The sequence below is a fragment of the Panthera leo genome, chromosome A2 (genome assembly GCF_018350215.1).
Source record: "Panthera leo isolate Ple1 chromosome A2, P.leo_Ple1_pat1.1, whole genome shotgun sequence".
NCBI classification, from domain to species: domain Eukaryota; kingdom Metazoa; phylum Chordata; class Mammalia; order Carnivora; family Felidae; genus Panthera; species Panthera leo.
The window spans coordinates 10,938,007-10,958,743 of record NC_056680.1 but is presented as its reverse complement, the minus strand read 5'-3'; the positions used below and the strand labels follow the sequence as shown (position 1 = coordinate 10,958,743).

General features: G+C 40.0%; 1 pseudogene; it reads left to right on the top strand.

Moving 5' to 3' along the window:
• The first annotated feature begins 11,189 nt into the window (after positions 1-11,189).
• Positions 11,190-12,845, top strand: LOC122213090 (annotated as a pseudogene).
• Positions 12,846-20,737: the final 7,892 nt, after the last annotated feature.

The window sequence follows — 20,737 nt, the reverse complement described above, 5'->3', positions numbered from 1 at the left end:
ACCAAGGGACAGCTTTTAGCTTGAGATAAAGTAAGAAATTCCTAATTGTAATGGCAAACGTATCTTGAACCCAATGTGCGTAGTGCCCAAGGTTTATTATCAGAAGAACCAAGTTCTCCACCTCATTTAAAAGAAGAATAAACATGTCTGGAGATCTCTGGATCCCCACCACAAGTCAGTGCCTTGAAGATAAAGAGACCTAGCCCTAGCAGGTTCCTCAGTCTTAGACCTGGAGGAAACTACAACTGGGAGCTGAGATAAGGTCCTAGGAGATTATCAGGAAGGAGGCAAGTTCAAAGAAAAGGAGTAAAAAAAAATCCACCACAGTTTCGCCTTGAGACTGTCGATCATTTTATATCACAACCTGCATCATTCCTCCTGATGATGTGGACTCTAACAGTGTTCAGTTTCAGCCTCTGGCTATTGACACGGTGCTCTGGCTATTGAAAGCCCAGGCACTCACCTGTGCCCATGTGCCTGTGGACATTCCCATGCACATTCCCTGGCAGCCTATGCTGTGACTGCACTGGCCCTTGGGTTCTTATTGTAAGTGCAAGAAACACCTCAGGAACACCCATCAGAGAACTCTAAAAATGCAACGTTTATTACTCAGGGATCCTGGAGAGCCCGTGGGACACCCTAAGGCCATTTGGGGAGGTGTCAGTGGGAGAGGGAGACATTGAGAGGGAGGGAGAGAGAGAAAGAGAGAGAGAGAGAGAGAGAGAGATAGCACTGCTGAGGCATCTGGTTTATTGGGGTCCATGGCCAGAGTGACTAGGGTTTTGTGTCTCACACCTTAGTGGACAATTATATATGAGTAGATTTTGACTACTGAAGGGGAAAAGCAGGTTGATTCATGGGAAGTTATTTGAGCTTGCCAGGGCTTTCTAAACAGGTACTTCATGGCAGGGGCAGTCTAAGTAATTGTATCACACACCTGACAATATATTTATTCAACATGGTTGTCTTTGAAATGGATGCCTCAGAAATCAAAAGCTTAATTTCAGGCACTTACTCTTACCATGCTACTGTGTTTCATAACCGGTCTTCTGGTTTATTCTGTTATTCAGCTCGGTGTCCAGAGAGCCTACCATAGCCACTGGCAAACCTGATTAGCATAAGGTAACTCCCAGTCGAGTCTTCGGGGAAAGACACACTTGAATAAACAGATCAACCTGTTATTTCCTTAGTGTCAGGATGACATAAATATGAGGCCAAATTTCAGAACACGCATTTTGTTACTAAACAAAATTTTCTTTTCTTTTATTTTTTTCCTTTTCTCTTTTCTTCTTTCCTTTTTTCTTTTCTTTTCTTTTCTTTATTTTCTTCCCTTCCCTTCCCTTCCCTTCCCTTCCCTTCCCTTCCCTTCCCTTCCCTTCCCTTCCTTTCCTTTCCTTTCCTTTACCATCAGAGTTCAGGCTGTGCATCTATGTATTAAAGATTCGTGTCCACAACTGATGGGGTTTATTCATTGAGGTACAGGATTGCTTAATGTCTTCTATGTTTTATCACTGAATTCTCTTCCTGTTCCTATTTGAGAACTTCCAATATTACCTGCTAATATGACTCTTTATGGTGTATATGAAATAATTTCTTTTCTTAATATTTGTCATAAATGCTAAGGGATCCAAATGAACACCATCAACATCATCCATTTCGTACCTCCATCTTGCCCTGAAATCTCTCCCACCTGCATGACCAGAGGATGCTTCACACGAGAGCTGGATGTCCTGCTGGCGTGTGGTTCAGGGTCCCCAGTTCTTCTGCACAAACGTGCATGTCCTTCAAACTCTCCCAGTAACCCTGAGGGGAGCCCACATGTAGTCACTTGTTCATAAAGTCATGTGAAGTAAACTTGCATCTCAGGATGATCATGACTGCTCTTCTTGATTGTCAAATCATATGTCACAAATCAAAAGCAGCACATGTTCTGATCGCCTCAGTCTGTTCACTTGGATTATTGTGTCAGTCAGCTATTGCTGTATAACAGGCTGTCCTCGTCAAACAGGATATCATGATGATGCGAGGTCACCAAGCACAATGGTGAAGAAAGAATTCTTGAGACATTTTATGGTGCACAATTATGCTTTTATTATGGCTTGTGGACAGAATCTGTGGGCAGAAAGAGCTACACTTGGATTGTGAAGAGTGACTGATGATATACTTTTAAGTTTGTGGAGGGGGGAGTAGAGATAAGGAAGTTTCTAAGGAATTTCTGTAAGCTGAAAGTGAGGTTGACAGGACCTTGGTGGTCTGGTTCTTTTCAAGATAAGGTTGCTGTCAATCTCTAATAAAACATAAACATGAAGGCAGCCATGAGTTCCTGTAGAAGTGTCACACTTTACATGTCTTATGAATTTATCAGTGGGCTGCAAGTTGACATTGACTTTTAGCTACATTTCTCTTGCTTTTGTTTTTCTCATTAATAATAGCTTTACAGTCAAACGGCATTATATTCTTGGAAGCATTTCTGAACTCTGCTGGGCTCCTTATAAGTCTAGAGTCGGGTGTGAATCTCTCTGTTGTGTTTCTAAGGCTCATCCATGATGCTGTGTGTGGTTGTAGTGCTCTTCTGTCTTCAACCAATTTATAATCTTATTACTAAATTTTTATTTTTATTTTTTTAAATGTGAAATTTATTGTCAAATTGGTTTCCTTACAACACCCAGTGCTCATCCCAAAAGGTGCCCTCCTCAATGCCCACCCCCACCCACCCTCCCTCCTACCCCCCATCAACCCTCAGTTTATTCTCAGTTTTTAAGAGTCTCTTATGGTTTGCCTCCCTCCTGCTCTAACTTTTTTCCCCCTTCCCCTCCCCCATAGTCTTCTGTTAAGTTTCTCAGGATCCACGTAAGAGTGAAACCATATGGTATCTGTCTTTCTCTGTATGACTTATTTCACTTAGCATAACACTCTCCAGTTCCATCCATGTTGCTACAAAAGACCGTATTTCATTCTTTCTCATTGCCATGTAGTATTCCATTGTGTGTATAAATTTACTACATTTTTATATGTAAGTTATTCTTCTATTTATAAATTAAGTGAAATTATCATGTGCATTCTTGTTTTTAATTTTATTTTTTATTTTTTTAAATTTACATCCAAATTAGCATATATTGCAACAATGATTTCAGGAGTCGATTCCTTAGTGCCCCTTACCCATTTAGCCCATCTCCCCTCCCACAACCCCTCCAATAACACTTTGTTCTCCATGAATCTTTTCTGTTTTGTCCCCCTCCCTGTTTTTATATTATTTTTGTTTCCCTTCCCTTATGTTCATCTGTTTTGTCTCTTAAAGTCCTCATATGAGTGAAGTCATATGATTTTTGTCTTTCTCTGACTAATTTCATTTAGCATAATACCCTCCAGTTCCATCCACATAGTTGCAAATGGCAAGATTTTGTTCTTTGTGATTGCCAAGTAATACTCCATTGTATATGTATGTATATATATATATATATATATATATATATATATATATATATACCACATCTTCTTTATCCATTTATCCATCAATGGACATTTGGGCTCTTTCCATACTTTGGCTGTTGTTGATAGTGTTGCTATAAACCTGGGGGTGCATGTGTCCCTTCAAAACAGCACACCTGTATCCCTTGGATAAATGCCTGATAGTGCAATTGCTGGGTTGTAGGGTAGTTCTATTTGGTTTTTTGAGGAGCCTCCAGACTGTTTTCCAGAGTGGCTACACCAGCTTGCGTTCCCAATCATGTGTATTCTTTGAATTTAATTCCACTGCCTTAACACTTGTTTTCCTTCCCTGTTAGAAGCTATCTCCCAAACCTGTAATGGAGAGTCAGCTTCTGTGCTCTCAATCCTACCCATAGCCCTGCACCATAGAGATTTTCCCAATTAATTAAATTATTAGCATATAATGACGCTCAATAATCTGTATTAAAGTATACAGCTAAACATAACTTCCTATGAATCTTGTAAGGCAAGAATGAAATGCATGGAAGTTAATTTTTTACTCCAAAGAAAACATTCAAGTGTAGTGGTTGTGTCTTAAGTGTTTGTGTGCATATACTTTTTTTTTCAAGTAAGCTCAATCAGATGTGTACACCCACATATGATTTATGATTTTATCTTTTAAGTTGAAAGAAGACTTGAGAGAAAGTTAGAGAGGATAGAGAAAAGATTGGATGCTTGAATAAACATAAGATAAAAGGATGCAGAAATAAAGGCAAAAGTTTCCATTGCAATGGGCGACCTCAATTTTTGTTTTTAAATGTGTTTAATTCAAGTTAGTTAACATGCAGTGTAGTCTTGGTTTCAGGAGTAGAACCCAGTGATTCATCACTTACATATAACACCCAGTGCTCATCCCCAAAAGTGCCCTCCTTGATACATATCACCCATCTAACCCACCCCCCATCCACCTCCCCTCCAGCAACTTTCAGTTTGTTCTCTGTCTTTACAAGTCTCTTATGGTTTGCCTCCTTCCCTATTTTTATGTTATTTTTCCTTCCCTTCCCCTATGATCATATTTTTTTAAATAATTTATTGTCAAATTGGTTTCCATACAACACCCAGTGCTCATCCCAACAGGTGCCCTCCTCAATGCCCATCACCCACTTTCCCCTCTCCCCACCCCCCATCGACCTTCGGTTTGTTCTCAGTATTTAAGAGTCTCTTAGAGTTTTCCTCCCCCCAGATGGCTATCCAGGGGAATTCTACCAAAGATTAAAAAAGGGTTAACACCTATTCTTTTGAAGCTGTTCCAAAAAATAGAAATGGAAGGAAAACTTCCAAACTCATTCTATGAGGCCAGCATTACCTTGGTTCCAAAACCAGACAAAGAACCCACTAAAAAGGAGATTTACATACCAATCTCCCTGATGAACATGGATACAAAAATTCCCGATAAAATACTAACAAACCAAATCCAACAACACATTAAAAGAATTATTCATCAGTATCAAGTGGGATTTATCCCGGGAGGCAGGGCTGGTTCAATATCCACAAATCAATCAGTATAATGCATCACCTTAATAAAAGAAAGGATAAGAACCACATGATCCTCTCAATAGATGCCAAAACAACATTTGACAAAATAACTCATCCTTTTTCCTACGGATGGGTAATTCCCCAACCAAGGCCATTACCCCTTTGGAATGCATTATGGTTCATTTTCTTTTGCACAAAGGCTTGGCCCCAATACAAATTGGAAGAGGGAACCTGGCCACCAGAGGGAAATATCAATGACAATACTATCCTACAAGTGGACATGTTTTGCAAATGTGAAGGGAAATGGGGAGAATTCCCCTATGTTCATTGTTCTTGGGCCTTAAGGAAAAAATTGAGATATATGTAAGCAACGTAAGGTGGATCATCATTTAATGGCAACCCTTTCTAGAGCCCAGCAATCAGGAGGGGACACAATTAAGGGCCCCTCACCTGTACCCAAAACATACCTAGAGAAGGAAGAAGGGAACTCTCCCTCCTCCTCCTCCTCCTTGGGTCCTCAATCTACATATAAAAAAATGCAATTCTGTTCCCTGCTACCCACCTTATCCAGGCCCTCCTGTAAAGGGCGTGTTTCCCTTACAGGAAGCTAGAATGCCAGAAGAAAAAACCTTTACATTACAAGGTTTAAGACAGGTAAAAGGAGATCTAGGTACATTTTCTGACTGAATAAGTATATAAAGCCTTTTCAGAATATTATGTATGTTTTTGAGTTGACCTGGAAAGACATAATGCTTTTGTTAAACCAGACTCTTAGTAAGATAGATGCTTTATAAAAAAAAAAACAACTAAGGAAATCTAAGATTTGGCCCTTAAATTATGCTAAATTAGCCACTATTTTACAAACAAAAAATGAGAGCCGGAGGGCCTTCCTGGAAAGGTTGAGGGAGGCTCTCATTAAATATATGGCTATCTCCCCTGACACCCCTAAGGCTGAGATGATTAAAAGGACAAATTTGTCGCTCACTGAGCCCTATGTATTCAGAGAAAATGCAAAAGTTGGCTGTTGGCCTTGAAGGGACCCTGGAGGAGCTCTTATGAGCTGCCAATTGGGTATATTACAACCAAGATCAAGAGGAGAATAAAAAAAAAAAAAAAAAACAAAACAGAAAAGGAGGCTTAAAAAAATCTGAGGCCTTAGTTGTGGCCTTAGGTACTATGTGAGATCGGGCTTCCCGAGGTCCTGGCACCAAATGCCATTTATATGGCCGCTGAGAGCACTAAAACGAGAATGTCTTCAGAGGGGACAACCAAAATGAAAACCCCAAAAGCCATGCCCCTTATGTGGAGCCAATCACTGGAGATCTGAATACCCTGGGGGACCTCTGTCTGTGAGGGCTCAGATAACAATGTCCCTGGAAGGGACTAACCGGGGCCTGGGGCTCTTCACGGTGGCCCCCCCCAACCCAACTGTCTATCAGAAACCCAGAACCTCGAGTAACTCTAAATATAGAAGGGAAGGAAAACTAGTTGATTTCCTTCTCGACACCAGAGTGACCTTTTCTGTCCTCCTTTCCACTCCAGGCCAACTATCCAAATGCAGCAGGACGATTAGAGGCATCTTCGAGAAACTTCTAACTAAAATTTTCTCTTAGCCCTTGGGATATATATGAAAAAATGTAATTTTTTCTCATTCTTTCCTGATAATGCCAGAGAGCCTTACTCCCTTGCTAGAAGGGGACATTAGAAGTAAATTAGAGACTATGGTGCTACCAACTCCAGGACAGATAAACAATTATGTGAGTTTTTGAAAATTACTGGATATTGTAGGCTGTAGATACCAGGGTTCAGGAAAATAGTTTGCCTGCTATATCAATTATTAAAGGAGACTCAAGCCGACCTACTGTCCCCCCAAAAATAATAAACTGGGGTCTAACTCCTAGACACTGTCTCCAGCCGTTGGAATGGTTACAAACAGAGCAGGACAATTACTCTTACAAAGATCTCAGAGCTAAAAGAGCATTAAAACACAGCATCAAGCCTTTTATTTAGGGAGGGACAAAACATCTCAAATGGCCCAAAGGATGTTTACCCTAATGATGTCTCCTCCCCAAAATTTGTCAAGGACGGTTCTGCAAGCAGGATCATCCTGTGAAGTATGTCTTAGAAACACTCCTGTCAACCACAAACTTGTTATCCCAGGCAGTCAAGAAACTGGAGGCTGTCCAGGAAAGACTGACAACTAAGTTTCACTCATATGCCAAGGTAAAAAAAAAATTCCAACATCTGTTGGTATGAGTTAATACTTTTACTAATTGGGCAAAGGCTTTCCCCCATGAGACAGAAAAGGCACAAAAAGTAATAAAACTTCTGCTTTATCAAATAATGCCTAGGTTTGACTTACCTAAATATTTACAAATTAATAATGGTCAATGGCTGCCTTGACTCTTTCTCTGGTAGCACTCTTGGCTCTTGGAAAAGTTTTACATCTCAAAATAAAGCAGACTGTCTGTTTACACTCAGAAAAACTCTAAATAACATCTCACAAGCATTAGATGCTTTAAAAATTGTTTTTAAATTAAGTTAAGGCCAAACTCTTGGAAATAGAGCCACCGTTGATTACTTACCGCTCCTGCTTCTCCATCACCTGGGTCATGAAAGATTCCCTGACATGTGTTGTTTACAAAGGTTGTTTGACAGGTTTGGAAACCATAGACATGATCTTAAGATGCCATCTTGTTGGTCAGTATAAGTTTTACTTTGTGTTTTTCTCTGTGTCTGCTAATGCCTGCCAGCCTTCCTGCAGAACCATACTATGGGCCATTCCACCGACCCCTTGGGTAGACTCCAACTGCTGTACCCCCCACACCGTCCCTTATCAGCCTGAAGAAGCCAGAACAGTCGTTGCCCCTGTCCCCTAACAGCGGTTCCAGGCCCTGTTCCAGCAGAGAAATAAATAGGGAAAGGGTTGACATTAGGCAGGGAGAGAGAAGGGACCTTCAGGGAGGCAGACGGCAGCTGCAGGTGGGAGGCTGAAGAAGCCAATGGGGTTCTCCCCTTATGAAATCCTTTATGGGCGCCCCTCCCCCATTATCAAGGGCATAGGGGGAGGGATCTAAATGAGATAGACCAACTAGCCCTGAGACAACAGATGCGAAGCCTTGGCTCTACCCTAACCACCTTACACACCTGGGTCAGGGAGCGATTATCTGAATCTGACCACAGATGCTCATCCCTTTAAACCAGGAGATGCAATAGGGATAAAGGAGTGAAATGTCCAACCGCTAAAACCCCTCGGGAGGGGCCCGTTCACTGTCATTTTGTCCACCCCTACGCAGTAAAGGTGGCCAACGTGTGTCCCTGGATTCACTACAGCAGAGTGAAGCCGGCATCTCAAAACTGGGAGTGCATTCCTGACCCATCAATGCTGTGCAGACTGACCATACGGAAGATTCTGCAACTCCAGAGGCTCCAGGAGACTGCAGCCCTGCTTTAGTCACTCCAGAAGCTGATCTACACACGGCAGAAGCTTGAGGAATCGGCAGTCTGGAGAAACAAAAGACCGTCGTTATTTTCTGTATGTTTCCTTGTTGTGATGCACTGTCATGCCTCGTTTCTCACTATTATCATGATTCTTGCTCTACTCTTTGCCATAGGATTGGCCGAGGCCACCCCGGCCAGCTGGAAACGTGATGAGAGGTTTCTCTGAACACTCACCCTCCCTTTGTGGATCGGATACTTCGCTGGTACCAACACGGGGAAACAATGGCCATAGAGACTAGAAAATTGGATCCCCACAAACCTTATAGTAAAACAAAATACCCCAGTCCTACGACCAGGGTTTGGCTTCTCAGAAGCTCAATTATTGGGAAAAAGTGTCCTGCCTGGTGGGGAAAAAGTTCATTGTCATCTCTTAAAAACTTAACATGCGTAAGCCAAAGATTTTATAACTCAACTGTCCGGAAAACCCAATGGTGGGGGACCCCAGATCACCTTGAGCCAGATCCCCACCCCTTGTCTAACTTCTCTCATCTCTGAGAGGCCTGGGACAAGGTCAATACAGCCATCAAATGGCGGGTCCCAGGTGGACTAGCCTGGATATGTGGAAGGAAAGCCTATATATATAGTACTTCCCTCAGTCTGGTCAGGATCATACACTCTGGGAACTCTTCATCCATCTTTCTTCGTGCTCCCACTTGCCAGAAGGAAACATTTGGGAGTCCAAGTGTATGGGGACAGGGAGATTCAAAGAAAGCGGTATGCTTTACAAATTGGCAACTAAAAAGATGATGAATGGCCTCCTGAGCGTATAATCCAATATGATGGCCCTGCCACCTGGACAGAGGATGGGTCCTGGGGCCACTGTGCTCCCATTTACATGCTAAACCGCATAATCAGACTACAAGCAGTTATAAAAGTTATAACCAATGAAACTGCCAGAGCTCTTAACTTACTAGCTAAGCAACAAACCAAAATGCACAATGCCATTATCAAAATCACATGGCCTTAGATTACTTGCTTGCTTCCGAGAGAGGTGTTTGTGGAAGATTTAACCTTAGCAACTGCTGCCTACAGATAGATGAGGGAAAAGTCATAGAGGAGATCACAGGTCAAATAAAAACGTTGCTAATGTCCCTGTCCAGACCCCGGAAAAGTTGGGACCCCGAGGAGTTATTTGGAGGATGTTTTTCAACTCTCAGTGTATTCAAAACCCTCATGGGAATCTATCCTCCTAATTTTGGGAGAATGCTTAATCTTACCCCTGGTTGTACGGATGCTTACCCCTGGATGCTTAGCTCCCCTGGTTGTACGGTCTGCCTCCAGTCTCATTGAAGCCATGATTTAGAAAGGACGGCCACTCATGTAATACTGTTATAAAAATATTAACCTCTAAACCAAGATGATGCTCTTTGTCCCAAAATAGGGGGGGTCTGAGCATCAAAGGGGGGGATGTGGTAGGGTCCCCTCCCTAAGGAGAGAAGAAAAAAGAGAGAAAGGGAAAAAAAACAAGATAGCCTGGCCATGTGCCTACGTGACAATATCCCTCATGACCTTGTGAACTGAGACTACTTAATCAGACTACATGTTTTTGTATGTTACCATATACAGGAGACAAAGAAATAAAAATATATTAAAAAAAACTATGCCACGGGATGTTGGGGGCTCAGTTCTTTGGGTACAAACCCAACTGAGCAGTGCCGGCCAGAATCGAGTTGCCTCCTGGAAAGAAAAGCCTTGGAGTCATGACTCTCTGTGCGAGAATCCTGCTACGTTATTTCACTCAGTATAGCACCCTATACTCTCCATCCATGTTGTTGCAAATGGCAAAGTCTCCTTCCTTTTTACGGATGAGTAATATTCAATTTTTTGTATATAAATATATAAATATATTTGCCAATCTACTTTACACATTCATCTGTCACTGGACGCTTCCAAAGAGTGGCTAGTGTAAACAATGGTGTAATAAACATGGGGTGCGTATATATTTTCGAATTAGTGTTTTTGTTGTCTTTGGGTAAATATCCAGCAACAGAATTACATGATCATGTAATTGCTTTGAGGAGCCTCGATACTGTTTTCCACAGTGGCCGCACCAGTTAGCATTCCCACCAACGTGGATGAGTGTTCCCTCTTCTCCACATCCTCACCAACATTTGTGTCTTGTCTCCTTATACTAGCCATTCTGACTGGTGTGCAGCGATAGCCTTCTTCTTTGGGGTGTCACATAAAGGGAATTGTTTTATTTCCTTTTCAGATCATTCATTCTTTGTATGTAAATATGCAATTGATTTTTTGAGGGTTGGCTGTGTACCCAGTTTCTTGGCTGGATTAATTTATTGGAGGTGCTAGTTTTTTGGTGTTATCTTCAGGATTTTCTACATACAAGATCACATCATCTACACGCATAACTTTATTTCTTTCTAACCATTTTGGATACCTTTTCTTTCTTTAATCGCTCTGGCTAGAACTTCCAGTGTTGAGTAGAAGTTGTGAAAGCGGGCATCCTTTCCTTGCTTCTGATCATACAGGAAAATGCTCACTGTATCACCCTTGAGCACGTGTTTGCTGTGGGGTTTTCATACAGGGCTTTATGTTGAGATAGTTTCCTTCTATTCCTAGATTTTAGTGTTTTTAACATGTTCCATTTACAAATGTAAAAATTAATTTCCTGACTGCAAAATATAAACAATGATGTATCTGCCAGATTAGCAATGCATGATCGTGTCATGCTTTTTTTCTCTTATTTTGATAGTCACATCGACTGCATGGAACTAGGCAATGATACACGAAGTTCAAAATTTCTTCTTCTGGGATCTTTGGAGGAACCAGAATTGCAACCCTTCCTCTTTGGGCTGTTCCTGTCCATGTACCTGGTCACCATACTTGGGAATCTGCTCATCATCCTGGCTGTAAAATCTGACTCCCACCTCCACACGCCCACGTACTTCTTCCTCGCCCACCTGTCCTTCATACACATCTATGTCGCCTTCACCACAGTCCCCCAGATGGGAATGTACAAACACAGAAAAGTCGTAAAAGTCATAACTTATGAAAGCTGTGTCATGCAGATGTACTTTTTCATACTCTTTGTAGGTTTAGACAACTTCCTCCTGACTGATGACTTATGACAGCTTTGTGGTCATCTGTCACCCGCTACACTACCCAGTCACCATGAACCCCTGGCTCTGTGGACTGCTGGTTCTGGTGTCCTGGATCATGAACATCCTGCATTCCTTGATACAAACCTTAATGGTGTTGCAGCTGTCCTTCTGGACAGGCATGCAAATCCCTGATTTTTCTGTGAGCTCAATCAGATGATCCAACTTGCCTGCTCTGCCACCTTTCTTAATGACACGGTGTGCTGTGCTGTTGGGTGGTGCTCCCCTGGCTGGGATCCTTTACTCTTATTCTAAGATAGTTTCCTCCATACGTAGGATCTCATCAGCTCTGGGCAAGTATAAGGCATTTTCCACCTGTGCATCTCACCTCTCGGTTGTCTCCTTATTTTATTGTACTGGCCTGGGAGTGTACCTCAGCTCTGCTGCTACCCAGAGCTCCCACTCGAGTGCAATATCCTAAGTGATGTACACAGTGGTCACGCCCATGCTGAACCCCTTCATCTACAGCCTGAGGAACAGAGACAGAAAGGAGGCTCTAAATGTATTTTTCAGAGGGAAGCCATAAAAGAGCCATTTTCCCAGAAGTACCTGTGATTGCTGGCTCAGAGCTTAACAGCCAGAGATTGTGATCCTTTAATCGGATCATGGAAGAACTTAATCCCTCTATTCATATCCTGGAATTTCAATTTTTCCAAAGTTCGACTGCTTTATTAAATTTAAATAAGTCCCTTTGTTTAACTTTATGCTCCTTCTGGTACCCACCAGTTTTTCCTTTCTTTTGTTTTCTTACTTTCCAAAGTTAGTCCAACCTTGAATCAGAAACAGTTTGGAGATTCCCATTTGCTTCACATAGTGATGAACTGTACCAGTTTTATGGAATAAACTATATTTGGCAACTGAGGCCATTTATATAATTTTACTGTAGAGGAAATTCTGTGACTGCCCATTCCTTTCTACATGACTACCTTGAATGCTTTTCCTGATAATGTAGACTTTAACATATTAGTTTGTTTTGTAGTTAGTCATGGGGTTTTAGGATCCTCATTAGGATCCTGTTCTCTCTCTTATCAGCTCAGCATCCACAGTATCCCTGGCACAGAATAGTAAGGCAAAAATTCCTTATGAAAAACATGCTCTGCTCCAAGTGTAAAGTACAGAAAGACAAATTTGCATAAACCAAGTGACTAATATGGGGTTACTATCCGAGAAGACCTGAAAAAATGATGACATAAAATTTTCAATCACGCCGTATTTTATTGCAGAAAATATGTTTTTGATGATGTATATCTTATTGAGGTGTGAGATATTTGGTGTCCATGTTTAAAGGGTTTTATTAATTGGAGTGAAGAATTTAGTGGCAGATTTTATATTATTTAATTGGATGATTTTTTTGTTTCTACTTGAAAATTTCCGGTGTTGCCTACAAGTATTGTTTCCTCCATTGTCCTAAACTTAATATCTCATCTTTAAAAATGCTGTCATAAAAATTATAGTGTGAGTGAGTGAACCATATGTGTATTCTCTCTGGGATTAATTTCTTTACCTTTTTTATGCTCTAAACTCTCTTCAATCCTCATGATCAGAGGATGATGTGGACAGGAGCTTGAATTCCTGCCCAGTAATGCTCTGGGTATGGAGTCTTGTGACCAAGAGTCCCACAAATTATCCACACAAAAAACATATAGGTCTTTCCAATCTCTACCAGTTACCTAGAAGAGAACCTGAATGGTAGTCACTTTTTAGTACATTTATCTGAAATAAATGTGAATAACCAGGTCATTATGAATGCCGTCTTCAAATATCAGAACAAATGCCAAAAATAAAAAGCAGATTATTCTTAATTGTCTCAGATTTTTTCATATTGGTTATTGTATCAGTAAGCTATTGGTGCATAACAAGCCTTGCCAAAGGTAAATGATTTAAGATAATGCTTTCTAAATTTTTAAAATTTATATTTTAATTAGTTAATATGTAGTGTGCTATTGGTTTTAGAAGAAGAATTTAGTGATTCATCACTTACACACAACACCCAGTGCTCATCACAACAAGTGTACTCCTTAGTACCCATCACCCATCTAGCCCATCACCCACCTACCTCCGTCCATCAACCTACACTTTCTTCTCTATCATTAAAAGCATCTTGTGGCTTTTTTCCCCACTCTTCTCTCCCCCCATATGTTCATCTATTTGGATTGTTACATTCCACGTATCAGTGAACTCATATGATATTTCTCTCTCTCTGATCGACTCATTTCGGTTAGCATAACACATTCTATCTCCAACGATCACATGGGAATCTATGTTTGGGAAGTCTTCCCCTCTCTGTTGGTCTCCTCATGAGGTTGTGGAGGGCTGTGGGTCTGCTGGAAGTGCTCTGTTAATCCTGGCTGCATTCTCACATCTGGGAACTTGCTGGTTCCTAGATAGGCTAGGCTAGGTTGACCATCCTTAGAGCAACTGGGCTCTGCTCCACATGATTTCTCCACCTACAGTAGGCTTGCTTGGACTTGTTTCAATGGCAGAGGCAGGGTTCCAAGAGAGCAGCAGAAACACGCCAAAGACCCTTGAGGCACGTTGTCATTTTTACCAGATAGTATTAGCCAAGGCAAATAAAATAGTAAATTTAACCCAGATTCAAAGGTGGAGAAGTGGGAGGAGCTTCCCAGTCACATTGCAAAGTACATGGATACAGGGATAAGTGGTATTTGGGGCCATGTCTGCAAAAGGTGTACCACATGTGTAATTTTCAATTCAATAAAGTTGTATTGGTGCAGGGCAGAAAATCAACACACAGAACAATGTAGTTCAGTACAACATAGTGATTCAACAATTCTACATGTTACTTGGTGCTCATCATGGTGCGTGTGTTCTTAAGGGTTGAATCTAAAGGATTTTCTATATTCAGTTCATATCATCTGTAAATAAAGACAATTTTACTTCTTTCTTTCCGATTTAGAATCCAATGAAGAAATGAGCAGAAGACATGAATAGACACTTTTCTTTCTTTCTTTCTTTCTTTTTTTTTTTTTTAACGTTTTTTATTTATTTTTGGGACAGAGAGAGACAGAGCATGAACGGGGGAGGGGCAGAGAGAGAGGGAGACACAGAATCGGAAACAGGCTCCAGGCTCCGAGCCGTCAGCCCAGAGCCTGACGCAGGGCTCCAACTCACAGACCGCGAGATCGTGACCTGGCTGAAGTCGGACGCTTAACCGACTGCGCCACCCAGGCGCCCCAAATAGACACTTTTCTAAGGAAAACATCCGGATGCATTTTTTTTTTTATCTTGCCTGAATGCTTTAGCTAGATGGGCACCGTTGTGTTGCTGATGATCTCGGAAGAGGTTTTCTAACCTTTCCACGATTGAGTACAGTGTTATTGTGGGTTTGTCATATATAGCCTTTTTTTTTCATGTTGAGGTATGTTCCCCCTATACCCAGTTTGTTGAAGATTTTTTTTTATAATCATGAAAGGATGTTGTATTTTGTCAAAAGCTTTTTGCATGTATTGAGATGATATGATTGTTATGTTTCATTCTACTAATGGGGTGTATCACCTTTATTGATTTGCTTGTGCTGAACCATCCTCGTATGCCAGGGATAAATCCCACTTGGTCATGGTGTATAATTCCTTTAATGTGCTGTTTGATTCAGTTTGCTGATATTTTTGAAAAATTTTGTGTGTGTGTTCAGCAGGGATACTGGCCTATATTTTTTCTTTTTTTTTGTACTGACCTTTTCTACCTTTGGTATCAGGGTAATGCCAGCCTTGGAAAATGAGGTTGAAAATTTGTCTTCTTCTCTAAGTTTCTGGAAGGGTTTGAGAAGACTTATCATTAATTCTTCTTTATATGATTAGTAGAACTCACCTGTGATGCTCTCTGATTCTGGGCTTTTTTTTTTTGCCAGAAGATTTTTGATTAGTGATTTAATATCCCTACTTATTATTGGTCTCTTCACATTTACTATTTATTCCTGATTTTGTTGTTACATTGTACATTTCTAGGGATTTATCTATTTCTTCTAGGTTGCCCAATTTGTTGCAGTGAGATAGTTCATAGTGGTCTCCCATGATTCTTTCTATTTCTGTGGTTTTGGCTGTAAAGCATCACCATTTGCTATTGATTTTATTTATTTGGGTCTTCTCCCTGCACCCCCCCCCCCTTTTTGGTCAAACTAAAGGCTTGTCAATTTTGCCTAGCTTTTCAAAAAATTGGCTCCTTATTTTATTAATCTTTTCTACTGGTTTTCTGGTCTATATATCATCTATATCTGCTCTGATATCTGTTATTTCTTTTCCTCTGCTGCTTTGGACTTAGTTGGTGCTTCTTTTCCTGGGTCTTTCAATGATAAAGTTAGGTTATTTTCTTAAGGTCGTTTTTCTCTTAACGTAGGTGCTTATTACTATAAACTTCCCTCTGAGAACTGCTTTTGTAACATCCCATAAGTTGTGATATGCTATGTTAACATTTTCCTTTGATTTAAGATTTTAAATTTGCTTTTTGATTTTTTTCTTTCACACATCAGTCATTCACAAGTGCATGGTTTAATTCCGACATACTTGTAAGCATCTCAGATATCTGTACTCTCACATCCACTGCAGCATGATTCACAATAGCCAAGACATGGAAACAGCCCAGCATCCGTTGACAGATGAATTAATAATGATGACATCTATACAGTGGAATTCACCAGTTTAAAAGGAAGACATGCTTTCCTTTGCTCAAAGATGGATGGACCCTGGGGGCATTATGCTAAGTAAAAGAATCAGACAGAGAAAGACAAATACTTTATGATCTCATTTATATGTGAGATATAAAAATCTGAACCATAGAAACAGAGAGTAGGTTGATGTTTTCCAGTGGCTAGGGTTTGGGGAAATGAGAAGGTGCTAGTGGAAGCCTAAAAACTGTCTGTTATAAGATGAATAAGTTCTGGGAACTTAATGTACAATGTAGTCATTATACTTAACTATATTGTGTTGTATATTTGAATGTTGCTGACAGAGTACATAGTAAATGTTCTTCCAACAAAAAGAAATGGTAACTATGTGAAGTGATGGATGTATTCACTAACCTATTGTGATGATTATTTCACAACATATAAATATGTGAAATCACCAAGTTATATGCTTAAACTTCCATAATTTTATTTGTCAATGAAATTGCAATAGAGCTGGATAAACGAAGAAAATATGTTCCAATGTCTCTGTCTTTTATTTGCATTTCCAATGTAACCTCCTCCCAATGGAACCCTCCCAATAAACAAACAAACAAACAAACAAACAGTACCAGGATGAAAACCTTTATGAGTATGTCAATGGGAAGGTCAATCAATAGAAAAACAGTATCTACAGAAGGATGCCATAAAAATAGCATCAGTGATACAATAGTTGCTAACTTCATTAATCAACGAGTTAGATACAGGGTCCCCAGTCTCTCTGAGGCAACTGGAAAGAAAACCTTGGTTTCTTTGTCCTTTTCTTTTAATAAGAATGTTGATCTATAGGCGAGTGGTGAGGAGGAAACTTACATTTGGAGGAAAGTTTGACCATCTGGAGTAGAACTTCCATAACTGATCATTAGACACCTAATTCTCACTCTCTTGTCAGATCATTGCACTGCTGAAGGTGGAAGTGGAAATGAAACCTACTGAATTGAAATTAACAACCATGGTAGAATATTTGCAGAGGTGGCCCCAAATGCCGTCTTTCTCTGTAGCCATATCTTTGACAATGTGCACAGTACCTTACATCAGGAGGTGGAGACTATTCTTCCACCTTTGATTCTGGATGGATTAGGATTTTTCATTTACTGCAGCCAGCATAATATGATAGAAGTGACAGTGGAACTTAAAGGCCTTGTGCATTTCTGCTGCTCTCTCTTGGAACTATGGCTCTGCAAAGTGAATAAAATGAGATGGCCTGCAGAGGAAGTGGGGACATATGGAGCACAGCCCAGTTGTCCAAGTCAAGGTCACCCTGGATCAGCCACAGATAGCTAGCCTAGCCCCAATTATATTAGAATGCCCTGGAAAGATCAGCAGAGCCTCCCCAGCTGACACACAGCTGACTCAAGACCCTTGAGGAGATCAACAGAGATTAGAACAACTCAGCACCATACAATTCCACTGAATTCTAAAGACATTCTACCAAGCCCTTTGCTTTCAGGATGGTTTGCTATGCAGCAACATTCATGATCATTCTGTTATTCAAGTTTATTTGGATAATTATTAAAAAATTATTCCTTTTCAGTTATCAGTAGAGGTTGGAAGGATTTGCATTTGGGTGGAAAAAATATGGTGTCCTGGAATCACATAACTGAGCAGGAATTCAAGCTCTCTTGTGCCCTGCAAAGACATCTTGATTTTAGCCCAATGAGACTCATTTTTGGCATTGACCTCCAGACCTGAAAGAGTGGAAATTTGTTTCTTTTAAACCTTTAATGTGATAATTGTATAAAGCAGCAGTTGGAAATGACAAAGACATTCATCCAAAAAATTTTCTTTGAAGAAATAGAACCCAAGACTCTCAACTCATTTACATAGGTTCCTTGACTAAGGGCATTTTGTGTTGAAACCCTACTTGAGTAGAAGAAACAAAACCTGAAGTCAGTTTGGAGATACTCAGCCTTATGAGCTGGTACACAGGATTTCTCCTTACATAAATGCAAATATGATACAGTTTCTGAGACCTCTGGGCATTAAGATAAGAAACATGATTCATTGTTAAAAATAAGGCCACCTGTTCTAGTCTAATTTTTTTGTCTAAATTTCTACATTCCTAGAATTCCAAGTTAAGGCAAACCTTCATTCTCTTCCTTTCTTTACCCTCAAGTTTCTCTCAAGCTTTCTTTCAACACAACATGTAAGTTATAATGAGTTACAATAAGGGTCATGAATTTCATGCATGTACATCTATGTATGTGAGTGAGTTTGTTTGAAAGAAAAATATACAAGTTAGAGATGGAGGGAGGCAAACCATAAGAGACTCTTAAAAACTGAGAATAAACTGAGGGTTGATGGGGGGTGGGAGGGAGGGGAAAGTGGGTGATGGGCATTGAGGAGGGCACCTGTTGGGATGAGCACTGGGTGGTGTATGGAAACCAATTTGACAATAAAGTTCATATTTTAAAAAAGAAAAATATACATAAATACACATACATTTGTATGTACATTTGCATACACAACCCTTATTCTTGAACATTCTTTGGACTCAACAGTATTTCTACGTCATTGTTCCTCACCACATCTCTTGAAGTTATGTTTATCTTCCACATTGCCTTCAGAAGAAAGCAATGGGTAGAGTGATCATATCCTAAAAATTGCATAACAAAGCAGTTAAAACTTACCATGAGCCTTCTTGAGTACTATATAAATGGAATCATGCAGTATGTACCCATGATTTTTCAATGGCTCTTTCAATTTAAAGTTGTATACTTTAAATATGTGCAGTTTGTCGCATGTAATAATGCTCCAATAAGTTAATTAGAAATTAAAAATTCTAATGGTGCATGACTCAGGGTCAGAGCTGGAGCACAGTGAGCTGAGTCACACCTAATGGGGTGGGAGATCTCTCTACCAGCTGTGAAAAAGCAAAGGTTCACATGTAAATATTAAAATAGTGGAACTAAATTAAGACAAATCACATTCAATAAACTCACGTTTTGTAGACTAGAAGATTAGCCCACATACAGAAAAGGAGTAAACTGACATAAGTCAGTTCAAGACAGAAAGACACTAGAACCACACACCTCATGGACGAGCCTTCAAAACACAATGTAGAGATTCACACCTGACTATGGACTCATGAGGAGCCCAGCAGAGATCCAAACAACTTCCTACCCTACAATCCCATTCAATAATAAAGATATGTAGTAAGCTATTTTATTTGAGGATGCTTTGGACACAGCAATAGCTAACTGATATAATAATCAAATTGGGCAGAAATGAGGCCATTTGTCATAATCTGATTCTTTTTATTCTAGGAGTTTGTAGGTAGCATAATTGAAGCATCAGGATTATTCTATTCTTCAAGTTTATTTCAGATAAATGTATTAAAAAATGACCCCACTGAGTCCCTTTCAGGTAAAATGGAAATTTTGGAAGGTCATGTATGTTTTCACAAAGCTTGTGACTCCGATTCACCTACCTGGACAGGAATCCACACTTGCTGGGGAGTCATCCAGCGATTAAGAAGGAGGAAGATGTAAAACAGACAATATGGATAATATTCATTTGCTGCCTCCTCAGTGGTTTTGGCAAAATTTTGAATAGTGGGAGATATTTCATTTAGAGAAATGGAAGGGCTCACATTTATAAGTAGCACTGGACATTTTCAGAAACCAGAAAATAATTTAATAAAACCCAAAACATGCCACCAGCCTTTCATCTTAATGAATACACTTTACACACGAACCCTGATATTCCGTAATTCAATGAGCAGATAAAGTGCCTGAGAAGGAAATGTTTTGCATAGTGATAAATGCATGACTTAATATTTTGTGCCATCATACTTAAAGTCAAGTTTGACTTAAAAGGCCATATTATATCAATCTATTTTTTACATGTTTCTCTTTCTTTGTAGATTCCACTTGGAGACATGCATTTTATTATCATTTTTTTTTTTGTCAGTGACTATGGTAAGCATGATGGACACAAGCTGTGTGACAGAGCAGGTACCTAATGTGTAGGAAAAAAACCCCACGATCAGCGATAACAACCAGTACATAAAAGTCTGCCTTATCAGGAAGAGCAGTTAATGTAGTGATATAGAAAAGAATGATGTTCAAAAGAGTGAAGTCTGGTGGTCTCAGATCTTTCTCTGTTTTAAACTTATATCAATAGCTGTGGTAGCCAAGACTAGACTTTCCATAGGACTAGCATAAGTCATGAATGGTTGTTTTGTTGTTGTTATTGTTGTTGTTTTTGTTTTTGTTGTTTTTGGTCAAACAAAAGAAAAAGTACTCCCTATGATACATTTCACATGAGAAGAAATTATTCTTAATATATCCATGTCGTCCTTTGAAAAATATGTAAGAATTTCCAAATATTTTAATCCAAAGTAAGGAATAACCTTGGGAGAGGAAGAAAATGACAACGGGAAAATCTCTTGGATGTAAGAGATATCAGAAAGCTTAATGAAGTGAGTTAAATAAATTGTGCAGAGAGGGTGAAAGAAAAAAATAGAAATTCCAGG